Here is a 13,945-nt window from a genome sequence, read left to right on the forward strand (position 1 = left end):
TATATATATATATATATATATATATATATATATAATATATATATATATATATATATATATATATATTTATTTATTTATTTATTATTTTTTCCTAAACGCAAATACAAATCCATAGATACAACTGCACAAATCTGCTGCTGTGAGTCAGAAATTCACTTTAGAAGTTACACCTTCATTTTCACTTTTGACAAATGTCTCACAGGTACAAATCTGTGACTTGTGGGTAGTACCCTTGTTCGGACAGCAGGGGGCGCTGCCTGCGCGGTCAGTCTGTACAAACCGGAAGTACATATGGCATACTGCCTTGTTGCCTTCCAAGGACCCAGCCCACATATGGCCTCGAAGGACACAGCTGTCACTGTCACTACTACTACAATAGCGCTCCGCGAGCGTTCTATTTTTAGAATTTCTCTTTATTCTCATTAATTTCTCGAAACTAAAAACTGCCATGGAGAAATGTGTGCGATGGGTACACTTGTGCGGTCGGCCTTCACAACAGTTCAACCCGGAAAAAGTTACCAAATTCACGTACATATGCAGCATTTTGTTGGAGGAAAGGGCCCATCCGAAGAACATCCTGACCCAATTCCAGCGACATCAAGTAGTAAACAGGTAAGATTTTTTTGGTGTTTTATTGAAGCTTAAATCTGATCATACGTCGAACAGCTCACGACAAAACGAGTCACACTTCTTTCATGTCTGAGCAGGAGAAAAACATCGACTTACCGTTCTATCAACTCGGCCCGTTTTCCAGTCTAAACCCTCGCCACTCAAGCCATCGTTTGAGCTGAACGTTGGTATGTTGTTCAACAGTTTGACCTGTAAACTGGGCGCCCAGGACATTCTCTTGTGAGAGTTTAACAGCTGTAAAGTCGGCCATATCCTTGTATGTGTTGCACGTGTAATGGCTGGTTGCTACTTGCGCTCTGACACCGTTTGTCCTACCTTAGCAACAAGCGGCGTTGCTCATGAATATTAATGAGTCGTTGACGTCTCGAGTGCGGAGCACTATTATATTATATCTGATAGAAATCAGTGGTCACTACCCAATCCATACTTGTAGAACGATCAATTCCATCAGCTCATTTGCGCATGCGCGAACAGAATAACTTCGAGGTAGACAACAGTTCATATTTTTTACTTTTTTATTCTGTGTTCTTTTTTTGGGGGCGGGGGTTTTCCTTTTTGTATATCTTTGTATTTGCATGAATACAACATATTCTAAGAATGAAAAAAAACACATACATGAAAAAAATGTGAAATCGCCTTTGGATCAATACTTTAACTGCTCTAAGCATGCACAAATATGTCACACAGTGTATACAAATTTGTTTAAATACTTTTTTAAATAGATTTTTTTTGTACTTAACTGTGCACTCCAACAGTACTGATCACACAATGGATTTCATTTCAAACAGCTGCGTTGAGAAGGACCTCTCTGCAGCAAACAGAAAGGGACAGGACGGACTGCTGTCAGTCCCTTACCTTATTTGGTAATAGGACTAATGCACTCCGGAAATGAAGGGGGCGCCATTTTCATAACCACTAGTACCTTAAAGAAGTGGAGTTGTAGAGGTCTGAGAGGTTCTTCCACTGATGTTCGGCACACAATCCACAATGCAAAACCCACAATGCAAAACCCACAAAGTCAGCAAAAGGTATTTTTACTTTCTTAAAACTTTCACATAGTAAATCATTTTTTAGATTAGGTTTAAAATATAATTAACAGTTGTAGACAATAAAAATTCGTAACTCATACAGAGAAGGCTCATTTTAGCATGTAGCATAGATAATTATTTCCCTGCAGGGCACTATTAGATGAAAATAGAAAAGTAGATAACATGTATATTTGAGAAATGTATTGTATTCTCCAACTTTATTTTAATCATACAGATCTACGAATCAATTTGCAACATATTGCTGTCCCCTTTGCTCACACAGTGCCGATGAGTCGTGCAAGGTACAGAACCATATAGCAAAAGCTGCTATGGCTCAACATAACGGCATGTAAAACTACACTTGAAAAATATAAAATATTTGTTTGCATAATTATCAGTTTTCTAGTGTTTTTCTTTTATTTTTAAAGGTTAATCTTTTATAAATATGTTTTTACACCAATATTACATTTCTGGAATGTCTAATATTTTTTATAAACTAACAGCTGCCATCATAGATTGGTGTTGTACCCAGATGTGATACTCTAATAACGAGTAGCACTGCCTCAATATATTTTTAATAAGTAACTGCAATAAACTACACAAGTAAAAGTATTTGGTGAGATGGCTATCATTAAGTACTGTTTTACTGATCATATTGTGCAATGTAATATTGTGCTGTCCTCGCCCTGAGTTTTCCAATTTTTCAGCCGGCTAGACAGCCAGACAACGACGTTGTCTTAAGCCGGGCGTACACTGTACGAGTTTTTCCCCTTTTCGGGCCGATTCTTCAGTCGTGCAAGCATTTTTTTGAATCGGGCCGAATTTCAGCTTGATCGTAGAGGGGGGGGAGGAGGGGGGGATGGCTTCTCACGACTACCTCCCGATCAGGAATCGGACGATCGGTGAAAATCAAACATGTTTGAAATTCAGTTGGCTGTCGTGAGGTTTTCGTGAGCGCATCCTGCTGTTCAAGCAGAGCTACGAGGGGGCGCCCTCCCCTCCTCTCCGTCCCCGCCAGCGGAGGGAGGGAAGCGGGCGTCCCTGAAGCAACCTCTGGACGGTGTTGGGGAGGGCGAGCCGTCCGGTCCGCGCAACGCGCTGGCCGCCCGTTTCGGCACTCCTCCGCTTGCTTGGGGGGGGGGTGGTTGCGGGCCAGGCGACCTGCCGTGCCGCGCGGCCGCCGATGCGTCTCGTCTCTCCTCTCTCTCCCCTCCGTTCCCCCGACGCCCGGTGCCTCCTGTGGGCCTCGCCAGACCTGGGCTCGAACCCCTGCTCTGGGTCCCTGTCACCTACCGTCGCTCGCCTGCCTCTGCCACCACAGCGAGCGGTCCCAGAGGGGACACAACGTACAGTGTGAGCAGTCCGGTCTCGTCCGAGCGTCGCGTCGCACAGATCGTGAGCGGTGAACTTTTTAAACCCCGCGGTTCCGTCGCACAGTTTGAGATGTATATAAGTACCCTGACTGAAAAACTCGTACAGTGTACGCCCGGCTTTACTCTCAAATGTTCTCACAACTTTTCCCATGGACCAGTTGTTTCTGTGAGCGAGAGCATCTTTCAATAACACAATGTCACCAACTTTAATGTTCGGTTTATCGTCAATCCATTTTCTCCTTTTCTGCAAAGTTGATAAATATTCACTTTTCCACTGTTTCCAAAAAGAGTCTGCAAGACACTGTACTTGCTTCCATTGTTTTGAGTAGAGGTCTGGCGATGTAAAGCTTCCTGCTGGTGCAGATAGCGCATTCGTCTTTTGGGTGAGGAGCATTGCTGGAGTGAGGAGATTTGGTTTGTCTGGATCTGTTGAAATTGGTACAAGTGGTCTTGCATTCATTATTGCCATTACTTCTGCCATGAACGTACTTAACACTTCATGCGTGAGTTGAATGTGTCCGGCTTTCAAAAGAATACTGCCCAGGATCCGTCTTGCTACTCCGATGAGTCGCTCCCACGATCCACCCACATGTGAGGAGTGAGGAGAGTTGAACAGCCATGTGCAGCACAAATATTGCCCATTTATTTCAGCAGACATGAATAAAAATGTGCGCTTTTTGGTGTTTTATAACCAAAAATGAAAAATATTAATACAAAAAAAACAAATTAAGGTTAGAAGAAACCTAGCATAAACATATCTGTGAATCGTGTTTTTTTTTTTTTTTTTTTAGGTTAAAATATGTTCCTTATTCAGTTAAGTTACACGCATTAGGTTGGGTATCAACAACGTTATATGGAAAAATGGTCCTAATTATTTATTTATTGTCAAAATCTAATAATTGAGTAAATCTAATTAGTTAATACATGCCCATGGCTGTTTGAGCAATATCACTTTACAATTTCAATAAAAAAGTTTTTAGAATATATGTTACGAGTCCAGCGCTGGTGCCTTGCAGCAAGAAGGTTCGCGGTTCAAATCCAACCCTGGGTCTTTCTGCATGGAGTCTGCATGTTCTCCCTGTGCATGCGTGGGTTCTCTCCGGGTACTCCGGCTTCCTCCCACAGTCCAAAAACATGACTGTTAGGTTAATTGGCTTCTCAAAACTGTCCTTAGCACAAACAACCATTCACACACACACTCACACCCGTTTGTCTCACTGTGTTGCCCTGTGACAGACTGGCGACCTGTCCAGGGTGTACCCCGCCTCCTGCCCAGTGAACGCTGGAGATAGGCACCAGCAACCACCACGACCCCATAAGGGATTAAGCAGGTCAGAAAATAGATGGATGGATCGTCATTCTTATTTGTACATATTTATGTGCAAATGACACTAAAACCCTAAATGTTTTTAAAAAATTGTTATTCATATTTGGACAGCATTTTTTATACAATTAGAGATGGAAAGGATAAGATACTGAGAGATATAAAGTATTACTTATTGTTTAATGCACTTCACCATGCAGGTGCAAAGAATATCGCCAATCTTACAGGTAAGACTCATTCATAATCATGTGTCATAGCCATTCTTCCGGTATGATAGTCTTGCAATGCACCTGTTTTTTTTTTTTTCCAGATGCCTTTGAATAGACTTGAAGGTGTTCTCCAGGAGGTGGTACTAGCACATAGAGACAAAGCTTACCTCACCCTGGCATGCCAAGACACACTTTGGCATGCCATACAAGTGCTTTGAAGCCATTGTGTCTGACCCAGTTTCCGGGAAGAAGACTCACTTTGCTTGGCTAGATGTAAGAACCTTTGACCTTTTTCACCTAAAACATGCACAATTAGATTCAAACTACATGAAATCTATTTTTTATTAACAGGTGAGATCCACTGAGGTAAATTTTCAGTCATTCAAGGCAGAAAATCGGATTCCTTTTGCTGTTGAAATGTGTTCTTCCTGCAACCGGCAAAGTAAAGACTGTGTGGGCTTCACCGGAAATGGAAGACGAAGAGAGTACCCTCGTTACTACTCTGATGGCATACCAGGACACTACCCTGAATGCCAATACTGAATGCAAGGAGAATATTAGTTGTTTTCCAGTCTTTTACACATTTCTGCCGAAGCACATTTGCCTTTTGACTTGTGCAGTCATTCTTTTTCATAATGTGTTACATTATTACCATTATTTAGGTTTCATAGAGATAGTGTTTCCAGACAAAGTTACACTGTGGCGGTAATATCTCTTGGTTCTACTCTCTTCAAGAGGGTAGAACCAATAAAGGGGTTGTAAATATATTGTAACAGCGTTGTTTAACGTTTGGATAACCTTGTTTTAAAAATTTTAAATACAAGCAAATTTAATAACTTTAAATGCAATGCTTCTTAATCTTTTTGAACAATGACTGTAATCAATACAAATTTTCTTTACAAACCTGACATACGGTTAAGTTGTTTATGTTTTAACAGTCAGAATCAACTGTTGTTTTTCTTTGTAATAAAGTGAAATCGTACATAAATATTTTGTCCGGATACAAAGTCATGACAAACATAAGATGAAAGGTATGCTGTGCGAAGGTGGAGATCGGGTGGGGGTGAGGAAAGCTCAGATGAGGAGCAGTTGCACACATCAAGCGTCAAGCCGGACTTAATGATGGGTGGAGGAGATGTGACTGACGCCGTTAGGCTGAGACTGAGGTGCATTATCAGGATATTGGCTGAGCAGGTGAGATGAAGACAGTCATGGTTAGAATTTACACAGTTTAATTTATGTTACCAATGGCTTTATTCAAAAATGTTTTTATATAGAAAAAAAGAAAACTCATCCACAGCAGATCATTCGCTCTGGCGGTTACCAGCAACATGTCTACTGATGGGGTAAGAGCACCGAAAATTATTTCTTGTTAAATAAACTTTATAAAACCTACTTTCTTTAAGTGAGTCTTTCCAGGTTGAAGCTACATTTAAAGTTTTAAATAAATCACTCTGTTTTGCAAAAAAAAAAAAAGGGTATTTAAGGTCTTTGGAGCACAGTTTATGAATCGATTGCAATTGGTAGAATTGATATGGAATTTCTAAATGGAATAGTGGGTCACAAATCAGTTTACTGGAGTCCTAAAAAGAAAAGTTTCCAATGAGACATTATCATAAACAATGATAAGAATTGAGCCAGGTTGCCTGCAACCAAGTATATCTTAGTTTTCGGAATGCCATTTGTTAGAAGTTCAAAAGTCCTTTGGTTTGTTTGTAAATTGTTTTCACAATGTGAATAATAAGAAAAATATTTGGCAAATAAACAGAACAAAAGTGCACTGTAAATGGACAGAAAGTTGGCCGTCCGTCCGTCCGTTGTCTTCCGCTTATCCGGGGTCGGGTCGCGGGGGTAGCAGCTTCAGTAGGGAGGCCCAGACGTCCCTCTCCCCAGCCACTTGGGCCAGCTCCTCAGGAGGAACCCCAAGGCGTTCCCAGGCCAGCCGGGAGACATAGTCCCTCCAGCGTGTCCTGGGTCTTCCCCTGGGCCTCCTCCCGGTGGGACGTGCCCGGAACACCTCTCCAGGGAGGCGTCCAGGAGGCATCCTGACCAGATGCCCGAGCCACCTCAACTGGCTCCTCTGGACGTGGAGGAGCAGCGGCTCTACTCTGAGTCCTCCCCGGATGACTGAGCTCCTCACCCTATCTCTAAGGGAGAGCCCAGACACACTACGGAGAAAACTCATTTCAGCCGCTTGTATCAGAAAGTTGGCGTGTATGATAATTATTGGATGGATATATGTGTTAATATAATGTACATTTGTCTCTAAACTATTAATTTGATATAGGTTTTATGACATTTGTTTGTGATAGGGTGTAAGGATAGATAAAAACATCTCCATAATGATTCATTATTTTTGCTTATTTTAGATTGTTTCTAATGTAATTTTAAACATTCGAAAAGATGATTTAATAAAGATTTAAAAATAAAAAAAGACACCACGTAATAGACATACCACGTGACATAACATGATTTTTAGCCATTTCTTTACAGTTTAATTTTGATTTTTTTAATGTTAAAAGTGTTCTTGAGCATTTTAAAAAGGTGTTGTCAAATAAAATGCGTTATTATTATAATTATTATAACATGGCCGATACAGGAGGATCTGTCCCCGCCCCTTTCTGTTTGCTGCAGCAAGGGCCGTTTCTCAATTCACTCTCGTCAAGTCTGTTCTCGGTAAGAACACAGGAAGATCGGACTTGATGAGAACGCGAGCACGCAGCACGTATTGTGTATTGGAACAGAAGCGTACTCGTGACGTCATCACACCCACAGCTCTTGAGCATTTCTTTAACGTTCAAAACTATTTATACACTATACCATCATATCTTATTGAAAACGTTTTTTATTTAAATTAATTTCTATGTATAAGTATAAAAAATATTTAAAATAATTACAGAACTGTGGGTATAAAACCAGCAATAGCGTGAATTTCTTTGTGGGGAGTTGTAATTGTTGTAGTTGCAGAGGCGATTGAATCTTTTTTAAAAATCAGCACTTTGTAGAAGCAAAATGAGCAATACGAGCAATATTGCTGTTGCTTCGGTCGTTGGTCAGCTTTACCAGCAGGCTGAAGAGGAGGTGATGCAGTTGAGGAGGCAAATCCGAGCAAGGAGAAGATTGATGCAGCAGAGGAGGCTCAGAAGGCAGGCTTTGCTCACCCATCTATTGCCAACTGGTAGGCATTTTAAGATTAACAGCCTATTTCCTACTTTTATCTTTAAAAAAACCCATTGATGATGATATTAAAAACGTGAGCAGGTTGAAATTATGACTATTTTTCCTATATTAATAAAAATGAAGACCCAGTTTTAACATTAATAACAGTAGGGTTAAGCTACCTTATTGCACCTCCTGACCTTCACAGCATTGATCATTAAGAAAGGAAAAAAAAAATTTTTTATGTCTGTCCACTTTACAGTGATTGATCTATAAATTATGTGCAGTTAGTTCAGCCCATTTTTTCAGTGAAATGGTAAAAATACCAGAGAAGGGAAGCCATTTGTTACATTTACTATACAACACTATACATTTTACCTTTTCTTTCTTGAGAACTATAATAATCTGCAGGTTAAACAGGTATAGTTTTATGCATAGAAAAGGTGACAAAAAACAATTATGGTAACATTTGGCATTTTTTATTTACAGGAAGAAACAGAAACAGAATATGTGAGGATAAACACCTCTGTGCCAATCCTCCAAATATTTTTTAATGAAGGGGACCTGAAACCAGCCTTCAGGCTGAACAGGGCCACCATCGTCCTCCTCCTTCAGCTGCTGCCCATCCAGAAGGTCCATGGATGGCCACAGGAGATAGAGGTGCTGGTGACCCTCTGCTGGCTGGCCTGTGGTGCATCCTATAGGGAAACAGCTTGCCAGTAAGATCTCTTACCTTCTTGTCCTTAAATAGAGCCAACAATGACACACAATTGATACATAGATTATATAAATTGGATAGAAGATTAAGACATATCACCATATTACCTAAATTACAAGTTAATTTTATATTTGGTACAGGTCAAGTGGAGGCACGCTACAACAGGCACCACGCCAAGGCTGATAAACATCATTGAGCGTGCCTTTGGTGGTCTGAAGACACGGTGGCGTTCCATCTTCTTCAGGGTGCTGGAGGTCCGCCTGACGTTTGCCCCAAAAGTAATCGCCGCCTGCTGCATCCTCCACAGTATTAGTATAGAGGCAGGGGATCAGCTAGACGTGGAGGATGACGAGGTTGATCCAGAGGAGGATGAGGAGGTTGATCCAGAGGAGGATGAGGAGGTTGATCCAGAGGATGACGAGGAGGTTGACCCAGAGGAGGATGGCCATCCAGCGGCTGAAGACAGGGAGCTGCTCCAGCTGGCTGCATGTTTAAGTGAACATGACTACACCTGACCTAATGTAGATCAGTTCTAGTCATGTTCACATGCTGCTTCATTTCTTTTTTTTTTTTACCACCTGGAAAAATACATAAAATAATGTGTAAATTAATTTCCATTCCAACTATTTTCAATTGTAAGTTTATAGGCATTGTCTATTTGTATAAGATCTTAATGAGTTATTTCTTTGTTTTAAACCATGTTAGTAACTTAATAATTTGTTGAATATATTACACTTTCATTCTGTTCCAAAGATAAAACATTTGTATAAAATGTCAGTTTTTTCATATACTATTATTACTATTATTTTCTTTCCTTCTTTCTCCTCTCAATTATTTGTGTCCTGACTCAGAAGAAACTCACTTAGATAGGAAAAACATTTATAGAATGATTTATTTATTTTATATGCTGCTGCCGTCCTAGGCAGACATATACAATTTATTCCAGCAAGTATTGAGTTAATAAAGCAACACACGTCAGTCAGATAAACACAAAACAAATAAATAAATCATAACCAGCGGTATTATGCACTCTACTTCTTTTAATTACGCACTAACTCTGTAAACAGGCCACATAGAGAAAGCTTAAAAGTATAATGTTCTCGCCTCAAACGATCTTAAAACGTACTTTTGAAGAACAACAGCAGCAGAAAAGGGAATTTTTAACTTACCGCTGTGAGCTCTGTTTGCACCGTCTCGAATCAAGCTGCGGCCGCGGTGCATTCTGGGCAAGCTGTCAGTCTGAAGAACGCACAAGTCTGCTCTGATGCATGCTCGATAAAGAGGGCGGGCGGGAACAACATCCGGGGAATTCGGCGCGTTCTCGATTTGGCTTTCTCAGCATTGGAACACTGCTCGGTCTGAGGCTGATGACGTGTCACGAGCACACGAGTACACGAGAACGCTCAAGAACGCATATTGAGAAACGGCCACGGTGTACTTGGCTGAGTCCTTGGAAGGCAACAAGGCAGGATGCCATATATGTACTTCCGGTTGGTACAGACTGACCAAGCAGGCATCACCCTCTGCTGTCCGAAGAAGGGTACTACCCACAAGGCACAGATCATTTTTACTGGTGAGACATTTGTGCTGTTTTATAGACCCCATGACCGGAGATTATTTAAAGAATAAGTCAGAGTGCATGTTTTATATTGAATAAAAGGCAAAAAAAAAGAAGTGAATGATGGTTTTTATCATTATTCTTAAAACTATTTTTTCACAGGATGTTATGTTTTAACTAGGTAAGGCAATCTCCATCTGCTTAAAATTAGTTGAATTTAAATTATTAGCACCATATAAAACAGATCAGATTTGGTGAATATATGACAATTTATGAACTTGGCCTAAGAAAATATAAATAGTTAAATCTATTATTTATTAGGCTATCATTAATCTAAAAAAAATGTAATCCCAATTATTGGAAAAATCAAGCCCCAAATCAATACGATCTATACATATAGGTCTATTCATATTATTATTCACAGTTCAGCTCTAAAAAAGATCGTAAAGGTTCTTCACGAACAAAGTCGATTTTTTATGAAAAAATACAGGGCTTGAATTTGAAATTGAATTTACATGTTGTTTGTTTCAGTCATATCGCTGTCAAAATCTCTTATCTCACAGTTTAATTTGACTTGCACTCATCACACACACACACACACAAAATATATCGTCGGCGAGGATTCTGGAGAAGAACACATTGTGCAGCTAGCCTTAGAATATAACCATGTATAAATTCATGATAAAGACAGAAAGATGGATAAATAAGAGGTTAAGAGAGACAGAAGATGGCTGCTCGTATAAAGGTGTACTCTGTGATTTAAAAGGACAGCTGAGTGGAACAAATTTCCCCATTGTGGGACAGTAAAGGAATATTTATTGTTACTTTTGTACGTAGTCTAAATAATGGCAGGATTGGTCCTCCATACCCAACAGCCAGAAGAAAACATGCAACCATCTTTCTAGACAAGATAAACCAAAAAGTGATATTTGTTTGTCAGAAAGACAGACAATAAGAACTTGATGCTGAATGTTGCTACATGCTAAGCTAGCATTAGCACCTCCTATGCTACATGCGTAGCCAGCATTAGCATAACATGAGCTACATGCTAAGCTAGCATTAGCGCCCTCTTTGCTACATTCTAGCTGATCATGTGCTGCAGGCTTAGCCAGTTTTCTGGGGGAAACCCTGCAACGAGTTCTGATGAAGAGGAGGAATCCATCAGCTGCTGAAAACGGCTCCTAAACTTTAGCTCCATCCACACAGTTAGCATGAAGAAGGAAATCTCCAAACCTGATGGGTGCAGCAGAACTCTGGGCTGGAAAACATCCCCCATCATCGGTGTCTCCTCTGCTGCGTCCTGCCGCTCTTTGAGCTCCTGCTTCCCTCCAGTTTCTCCGCTGTGCCTCCAGCTGCTGGACTTCTTTCCAGACTTCATCACCTGCAGCAGCTGCTGCTCTCTTCCAGCTTCACCAACACTCCCGCTTCTGGCCTCACAGCAACACAAGGACAAAGAACCCGGAGAATCAACGTGGCTGCGCGATGGGGAGAAGACATAAGATAAGCGTGAAGATAGACATAATGAGTAGACCCTGCATTGACTGTTGCTGCGCAGGAATTACGGCCGCCATCTTGGAGCAGTTGAACTGCTACCCAAATTCTCCTGATTTAAGATGAACAGACGAATAATGCCTCAGCACTGTGTGGCGTAATTGTATTTGAATCGACGGACTATTGACGTCAGGGCTCGATGGATAACTTTTCACAAGGAAGATGAAGAGATATTGATTATACTTTTGATTAGAATGTGATTTTTTTAATATTAGGTAGAGAGATACAGGTCTACATATGGATGCTATAAACAGAGTTTAAGTTTTTGTGACCTAGTCTCTCCATAATTTCATCAAAGCTAAAGTCATTAGTTAATTAGTGACTCCCTGTACATTTTAGGATTCATGTTAAAGTTCTTTTATTTGTTTTTAAGTCTCTTCATGTTCTTGCTCCATCTTACCTTTCTGAGTTGCTGCACCTTTATGCACCCTCCTGTTCACTCAGGTCAGCGGATCAGCTGCTTCTTGAGGTCCCAAAAACTAAGCAGAAGCTTAGGGGGGATCATGCTTTCTCTGTGGCAGCTCCAAAAATGTGGAATGACCTTCCATTCCAAATTAAATTGTGTAATTCTTTGTCTGATTTTAAATTGCTTTTAAAAATGTATCTCTTTGCCTTGGCTTTCTGTACTGTGTCAGATGTAGATTTAAGCCTGTGAGACATTACTTTAAATAACTTTTATTTTAATATTATTATAGATTTTATAGTTCTGGTTTTAATTTAGTCTTTTATGCTTTTATTGTTTTTTGAGTCTGTGTAATCATTTTATGTTGTCTCACTGTATAAATTAAGTTGGATTGGATATATATATATATATATATATATATATATATATATATATATATATATATATATATACATACACACAGATATGCCTAAGCCACAGATCTGTCTCCTGTGCTTCGTATCCGTGAGTTTTGGAAACCCAGTTTTTGGACTAATCCTGTCTCCTGTTCTTCTCCAGTGTGTCATGTTTTGATTCATCCGAATCCCTGCCGCTCAGATTTTGTTCTGGCATCTCCACTCATACTCCCTTGGTGGTACCAAGCCGGGCGTGAGAACCCCCTCCCTGGATTTACCTGGTTCGTCTGGACACACTCCGGTTCTTCCAGCTGTTCTTCCTGCCTGCCGCCACAGTTGTGCTGTTCTGGCCCCCCGCCTGTATTACATCTGCCAGCCCTCCTGTCACCCAGCCAACATCTTCCATCAGAGAGTTATGGTCACATGGTACCTTTTTCACTCATCCCCCCCGGACAGGTCTCCCCAACCAAACGGTAAGCGGCGCAGCTTCTGGAACATTTCCCCCTGGTTCGACCCTTCAGTAAACATATCCTCTTTATTCCCGCAGTCGTTCCTGCTGTGACGTTCAGACCTCGCCTGTCGCACACAGCGTGTGCTTTCCCTTTGTTGAGCCTGAAAATAAACATCCTAAAAACTGTTCCTGCTTCCGTCTGTGTCTGCATGTGGGCCAAACACTTAAAAACCATGACAAATTCTATTTTCTACTCAGCCTGTCTACACGAAAACACTCATTGCTTACGTTATTCAGTACAGAGAAAACAATCAAAGTTCAGACTAGCTGAACAAACAAACAATTTAAACTTACAATTACAGAGCTCTTTAAGTTGTCTACTTTACTTAATACCTTTAATGTCCAAATTATTTCTTAATTTTTGATTAACATGGAATATGGACAAGCTCACTATACTACTGATATTAGAGCCATTTTGACAACATATAAAAAGATGTCAGATTTGGTATATTTTTGCATGATTGCAAAAAGGACTCTTTCTTAAAACCTGTTTATCACCATTAAAACATTATGTAATTTTTCATAGTCAAACCATTGTTCCTAATTTGCACAATATTCTACAGCTTTGAGTCATGGTGAACTGCAGAGATTTTTACAAAATTTTCTGTGAATTTAGACTTGTATATTTTTAGTTTCTATCTTTGATTTCTTTGTATCTTTGATCTTTCCTTGAATTCTATTTTTAATGTTGTCATCTTCAATCTCAATTACCAAATTTAAAATTGTTATACGCTGTACTGTCAATACTGGTTGAAAAAATATTATAAACAAAAAAAAAATAAGGAATTTGAATTGGCTTTCAACCCTTGCATCATAAAATAATCAAGGTGAGCAAAAACTATCGTTTATAACAAAAACACTTTGTGGGGAAATATAGGAACAGGAGCAGGATGTACAAGAGAGCGTTTTTGTTTTTTAAAGTAAGCCTCAAGCATCAACATGAGCCAGCTTTTTATACTTCATGGTTGTGAACACTGAGTTTGTTGGGAGCAGCAGAGTTTATAAAGTCTGACAGCAGCTGGGGAACGGAGAAAGTAAGGCAAATAGGCAAGGCAAATTTATTTATATAGCACAATTCAGTACAGA

At 40.1% G+C, this 13,945-nt stretch overlaps 1 long non-coding RNA gene across 1 annotated transcript; it reads left to right on the forward strand.

The window, feature by feature from the left end:
- The first annotated feature begins 12,514 nt into the window (after positions 1 to 12,514).
- Positions 12,515 to 12,985, forward strand: LOC118558956. The gene is made up of 2 exons (XR_004928564.1): positions 12,515 to 12,821; positions 12,896 to 12,985. It is a non-coding gene; the product is annotated as an uncharacterized LOC118558956 (long non-coding RNA).
- The last annotated feature ends 960 nt before the right edge of the window (positions 12,986 to 13,945 follow it).

This window comes from Fundulus heteroclitus, unplaced genomic scaffold (genome assembly GCF_011125445.2).
Source record: "Fundulus heteroclitus isolate FHET01 unplaced genomic scaffold, MU-UCD_Fhet_4.1 scaffold_185, whole genome shotgun sequence".
In the NCBI taxonomy this organism is placed as follows: domain Eukaryota; kingdom Metazoa; phylum Chordata; class Actinopteri; order Cyprinodontiformes; family Fundulidae; genus Fundulus; species Fundulus heteroclitus.